Source organism: Haemaphysalis longicornis, unplaced genomic scaffold (genome assembly GCF_048455015.1).
Source record: "Haemaphysalis longicornis isolate Haplotype H1 unplaced genomic scaffold, Haemaphysalis longicornis Haplotype H1 scaffold_7, whole genome shotgun sequence".
In the NCBI taxonomy this organism is placed as follows: domain Eukaryota; kingdom Metazoa; phylum Arthropoda; class Arachnida; order Ixodida; family Ixodidae; genus Haemaphysalis; species Haemaphysalis longicornis.
The window spans coordinates 107,730,596-107,737,305 of NW_027526422.1; the positions used below are offsets into that span (position 1 = coordinate 107,730,596).

At 51.7% G+C, this 6,710-nt stretch overlaps 1 pseudogene; it reads left to right on the forward strand.

Annotated features, from left to right (window-relative positions):
- The first annotated feature begins 405 nt into the window (after positions 1-405).
- LOC144146471 (high-affinity choline transporter 1 pseudogene) lies at positions 406-2,064 on the forward strand (annotated as a pseudogene).
- The last annotated feature ends 4,646 nt before the right edge of the window (positions 2,065-6,710 follow it).

A 6,710-nucleotide genomic window follows, 5' to 3' on the forward strand; every position in this document is an offset into this window, starting at 1 on the left:
AATTGGAGGAAAACTATACATTGATGTCACTGTTATGAGAATAGGCGCTGGACCAATCTTTATACGGGTTAACAGGGCAAGTGCCTAGCCTCCGAAATGTACGCGTGAATGACCGCAACCACACCTCCCCGACAATCCCCGGGATGTGGCCCCAAACTAAAGCAAAAATATTTTCACGTGAGAACTGGGGGTGCCACTCAGGTGTTGCGGGTTACTAATAAAAAAAGAAAAAAGAGTATCGATAGTCCCTGTTTGATGCATACTTCACAAGCCTATTTTTTGGATGTCCTAACTGCATACGCGCCAGTTCCCGTGGTACCACCGGAGAGGGACATTATTCAAGGAAGAAGAGCACGAAATGAGACGGGCCCGCTTTTCTCGTGAAAGAAGAAGAAGCCATGCGCCATGGCTGTGAACATCACCGGAACGCTGATCGTAGTGTTCTATTATATCGCCATTGTCTCCGTGGGGGTGTGGAAAGGACGGAAGGCACGACCACCAGTGTCCTTGACTCGCAAGAAATCGGATGTCCCAGACGACTATCTACCTACTCTATACGCCGCCAACCGCTCCGTGTACTTTTCGCTGGGCCTAGCATCCATGACCGCGACGTCGGTCGGGGGCGGCTACATCAACGGGACGGCCGAAGCCGTGTTCAACTACGGCCTCATCTGGGGCCATGCCTCCCTGGGATCTGCGCTCAGCCTGGTTGTCGGTGGATCCCTTTTCGCGGGAAAGATGCGTGCCACCAACGCGCTCACCATGTTGGACCCTCTGCAGCAGCGCTACGGGACATGGATCGCTGTTCCGCTCATCGTGCCCGCCATTTTGGGGGAGTTGTTCCGGACAGCTTCAGCCCTGGCCGCGCTGGGCGACACGATGTCCCTCGTGATACAGGTCAACTCCAACATAACTATAGTGCTAACCGCCTGCATCATTATTTTGTACACGTCGCTGGGAAGCCTGTTCTCGGTGCTTTACACCGACGTCCTTCAAGTGACCACTACTGTCATCGGTCTGTGGATTTGCGTTCCATTCGTCATGAGGAATAGCGCTGGGGCACGCGTTGAAGTCCCATTCAAGGACTTCATGGGGAGAGTGGGCGCCACGGACGTGAGCCAAATCCTGGATCAATTCTCTACGGCCATCTTCGGCGGGATTTCTTGGCAGGTGTACTTCCAGATAGTCCTCAGCGCGCAGACCGCTTTCACGGCCAAGATGCTGTCGTATCTGTCCGCTGTTGGTTGCTTGGTCCTCGCCGTCCCTCCGGTGGTCATCGGGGCAACTGGCAAGAAAACCAACTTCACCGCTTTTGGCTACCCCGGCCCTTTCAACCTGCTCGAGGAGCACCGAAAGGACGTGCTCCCGTACGCGATTTTTCACATGACTCCACAACTCGTGTCCGTTATGGGACAGCTGGGGATCACGGCCGCCGTCATGTCGTCCGTCGACTCGTCCATGCTTAGCGCATCATCTCTGATCTCCCGCAACATCTTCCACCTCATTTTCAAACCTAGCGCGACCGATTCCCAGGTTTCCTTAGTGCTTCGCCTAATGTTAATATTGGTGGGAACTGTGGCAACACTACTGGCGCTCAGCGTTCGTTCAGTGTTCACTCTTTGGACGCTGTCTTCGGACCTCGCCTACGTGCTTCTGTTCCCGCAGTTTGTCGCTTTCTTCCACCTCAACTCCTTCACGAATGCGTACGGTGCCGTATCTGGCTTCGTCGTCGGTTTTGCTACGCGTGCGCTGTGTGGTGAGCCGGGGCTTGGAGTTCCCGCGCTAGTCCGGCTACCGATGTACGACGCCCAGAGGGGCCAGCAGTTCCCCTTTCGAACTCTTTGCATGCTTCTGGGTCTGGGAAGCCTGGTCTTCACGTCTCAGCTCACCTTTTCGCCTTCCGCGCTAATCTGCTGCCGAGAAGCCTGGACATTTGGCAGTGTTGCAGTGATGCGCCCTCGCAGGGGATTCGAGTCGAAGGCGAAGCAGCCAACCTACCAGGTTCAGCACAGCGTACAACTCCGGTTGCTAGGACGCCCAAAACTGCCCCCTCCATGTCGATGACACCAAACCAGGACGCTTTGTCTAGAACGCCTCCTGATGCTGCTCTTCCGGAGGCACTTGCGGACGGCGGCAAAGGGAACGTCAAGAAAAATATGGAACTGACGGAATCGTGCCCGGGTTCGGCGGTGCTGGCGGTCGGCGGAACTATTGGTGCGAGTACCCCGGTAACCGGTGCGAGCACTGCGGCAACTGGAGCGGGTACACCAGCAACAATTGGAGGCACCTCGGCAACCATCGCGACAAGCTCTGGAAAAACAACGCCCCTGGGAAAGGCGCTATCGAAAGCAATTCTCAAGTCGCCGGCACGCACAGATCTGTCGCAAGGGTCCAGTGGTAGCACCGCCGTCAAGAGGGACAGGAATCGCAAGCGGTCCATTTCCAGCAAGCAACGTCGCAAGAACAGCAGAGTTTTTCTTGGATTGTAGTGCAGTTACCTCTGCTATTTTATTCCCGTTCGTTTGACCTCGGTTCGGTGCCGTTTCCTGAGGGGCACACGCAAAGACTTTTTCTAGTTGGAAGTCAGAAAAGGTTTCGGTTTTCCAATTTTACTTCCATTTGTCGGTATTGCCTTTTTTAATAAATTTTGTATTGTTACTGTGCACAAAACGGAATGTATGAAGCGTTATGGAGCTAGATGCACTAACTAGTTTCACTAACTATGGTAATGAAACTTTCTTGCGCGCATTTTTTAACTTGAGCTGTGGCTGGCGCAAATACGGGTAATGCTTTTTACGTGTTCGCATTGAGCAACCCACCAACGCGAGCGTTTAAAAAAAGCTGACGGTGAAAACATCTATCGCTCGCCAATAGTGATTTGGATACCTTTGTGTGGGGACACCTTATCTGTCACTCGTATGTATTATCGTTCTCGTGACGGAATGAGAACAGGTTTGATGCAGCACGCTAGGATGTGTATTAGTTCGGGCCCGACGATAGAGAGACAGAGAAGCGTTTATTTGAGCTTGCTCAATCCACGAGGTTGAGCAAAGAGCCTTCGCTATGGATGCCAGGAGTTGCTGCACGTCCAGATGGCCACTGGCTAGCAGGTTCTCCCACAGCTCAGGGATGGGATGAGGGGATCGGAGAGGTGGAAGTTTGGGATTGCGCTCATACTGTATTACTATATAAGGTAGAGCTCCGGGTTGGGAACAAAACTGGCATTCAGTAAAGTATTGCGTTGAAAATATACCATGCAGGCGAACTGGATGAGGAAAGGTATTGGTTTGTAGTCTGCGGAGCAGCGATTCTTCCTTGGAGAGTGCAAGGTGAGGGGGAGGAAAGTTCTGTCTGTCGGACCGGTAATATTGCGTTATGTCTTGATATGTTACGAGCGCGATTGACGATGCGGTCTCCTCGGAAGCCTGGAGAGACAGGGCGCGGGCTTGCTGATGAGCAAAGTTGTTGCCCGTCAGTGAGGAATGGCCAGGAATCCAGATATTAACTTTCCGGCGGGGTTAATGTGGTGATAGTAACTTTAAAGTATAAGGGGCCAACCTCCCGGCTAAGAAGCTTCTGCAGGCAGCTTGAGAATCCGTAATAGTGATTAAGTACTTCGTACGTATGAGGGCTAAGGCGATAGCTAACTCTTCGGCAACCCAGGTTGACGATGGGAACTGGTGACTTTTAGGGGCGAAGCTCCTCTTGCTCGGGCCCTGTCCCGTCCCTCGTTGCTGCTGTACACGGCAAAATGATGATGATTGTGGCAAGATCCCCCTAGGGATTGGCCAACCAAAGATTGGCCGAAGAGGTCAAAACGTTCAACGCGTTCGTTGCTACCCAACAAGGAGGAGAGGAAGAAGAGGTTGTCGTTCGTCGCCTGCGAGCTCAAGACACGTACCGGGGGTACGCGACACAAGACGCTCTGCAGAAGGCGACGGCCAAGGTGGCTAAAATGTCACACACCGAATTCGCCAACTTACCCATGGAGATTCTCAACGTCCCAAACAAGCCCTACATAATCACCACAAACATCGACGTCGTCGACGGGCTTGTCAGCGGAGCGGTGGAAAGCTTGACGTGCCGAGTCTTTATATGATGTGTGGGCGAATGTTTCGCGGTTTTACCGATAAGCATTTTAGCTTCGCCCCTCTCATCATCATTCACTTCGTGGAGATGGCGGGATTTTTTGCTTGCCGCTGTGTCCCCCTTGAACACCCCTTGGCTGATATGGCGGGAAAATTATCGTCTTCAGATCCGTCATGGGGAAGAACGTGGGCTGAACATTTGTAAATTGGCTCCACGTAACCCAAACGAAATTCTCTTTGGTTGGGATAGCTTAACCTGCCCACTTAGGTCAATTAGCCAGTGATGCGGCTTCCCTACAGTGAACATAGGCGGCTGTTTATGATGATGATGATATTATAGTGATGACGGTGGCTGCAGATTTCGTAAGCTCGCAGCCTATTCAAAAAGCGTTAGCCCTAATGCTGCGTTTTGGCGCTTAACGTCGCCATTCTGAACATGCGTCTTGCCGTACTACGCATTCGACATAGCTTGGCATGTCGTTATGGTCCACCAACTTTAAGGTAAAGGGTTTTACCAAGTCCTACTTGGCTGACGTTAACATGGCCACCCACTATTCCCTCAAACTTACGCAAAAGGATTGGCCAAAGACAACGACAAACCGCTCGGTGCTCATCACCAATTCCCAAGTTGCACTTTGACTGCCATGTCAACATAACAACGCCGCTTACAGATTAAATGTATAGTTCATTTCACAGCTCGCGTGCAGCACAGGGGATGCCACATTGTTATCATTAATCCCCGCGCATCAGCCCATCGAATAAACCGTGAAAAAGCGACAATAGGCGTTCGGGTTTAGGAAAGGGGGGGGGGGGGAAAGAAGGGGGCGGGGCTTGTGTGATCCTATGTTTGGCAGTTGGAACGTACAGGGCGCTATTCCGTTGCAAGGCAGGTACATGCCCGGTTGTTCAAATGCGATGCAAAACGTTGAAAAAACGCTTTGATATGCCGCGCCCAACATCTAAACCGACATAAAAGATACCAAACCATTTTAACTAGTAAAAGAAAAAGCAGAATTTGGTCAAAACAACATTTTACAAGAAACATTGCTGCATCTTGCAATTGTCGTGCGAGGCTGGAGAAACAACAGCCACCGACCGAGTCTAGCCCGCTTACGTCGCCTCCCTCCGACCCACCCAAGGTGGAATACCCCGTCTCAACGGCCCCACCCCATAATTCCATTTCTCAACCGACCAAAAACATCACGTGGGCAACACAACAGCTTCTGGCTCTCCGGAAAGGCCCTATAGCGACCGGCGAGCCACGGGTACGCGGCACCGAAGACGACAACGATGAAGGCGGGAGTTCCGCATGGGGTGGGAGCCCACGCGCATGCCTGGACGACCCTGGGCTCTCGTTGTTGTTTTTGTTGTTCCTGGTGACTTGGCACATACCCACGTGAGGGATTGGCCAGGAATCGGACGGGAGAAGGGCTATTGCGCCCGATTAAAATACCGGAAAATTATAAAGCTAGCGATTTATACGAAGAAAGAGAAAATAGAATTGATCGACCAGATTTAGGGGAAATCCCCAAGGTGGAGTAAGTTTCTGTGAAGGAAAGTTTGACATCCACCTAAATGCAGCCGTACGGCTACGAAGGAAAGCTATACAGCTTTCTCGGAAACTTCGCAGTTGAAGAAAAATTCGTCCTGGTCCAGGATTGGTTGAATGTTGTAACTAGAGTTGGTTGAATTGGTTGAATTGGTTTAATGTTAGAATTGGTTGAATGTTGTAACTAGAGTTTGGGATAGAACAACTGAGCTTTTTGGACCGGAAAAAGTACATGCAAGTATCAAAGCTAACAGGGCAGGCGCCTGGTCTCGGAAACGTATGGGCTCTCCTGGGGATGGGCATTCTCACGTGACCTGGGTATTTCGTTAGCTAACGCCGCTGCGAGAAGGTCGTGCTGGGCGCATGGCGTCGCGGGAGCTTTTTTCTTGGCATTTTTAACAGCAGAGCTGCTTGAGCTTGAGCTTGGTCCATCGGCGTCAGTCAAAAAATTTCCCCGCATTTCCCCGAGGGGAAGAATGTGAAAGTGCGAATGCACGAATTGAATTTGCGCGGTTCGGTAATGTTCGCGAAAGAGAGATCACACACACACACACACACAACTACAAAGAAAGAAAGATGCATTTATTCACAGACACCTATTTGTGTTGTCGTTGTACTTGATTGCTAGAGCGGATCTCAGCTTTGAAATTTCGTGTCAGTACTCCTTTAAGCGGGTGCATTAGCCCTTCTCACGCCCAATTCCTGGCCAATCCCCCACGTGGGTATGTGCCATGCACAGACACCTATTTGTGTTGTCGTTGTACTTGATTGCTAGAGCGGATCTCAGCTTTGAAATTTCGTGTCAGTACTCTAGCCCTTCTCACGCCCGATTCCTGGCCAATCCCCCACGTGGGTATGTGCCATGTCAGCGGCCAGGCAGCGCGCGCCCATCTCCCCCCGTTGCCAAGGATGACGAGGAGATTCCTGGCCAATCCCCCACGTGGGTATGTGCCATCTCCCCCGTTGCCAAGGAAGACGAGGAGCGCGCGCACCCGCAGCTGTTGCTATGTGGACGGACGGCGGTCAACGGAATTCAGGGTCGCTTATAAAGTGCATTTGCACTTAAAAATCCC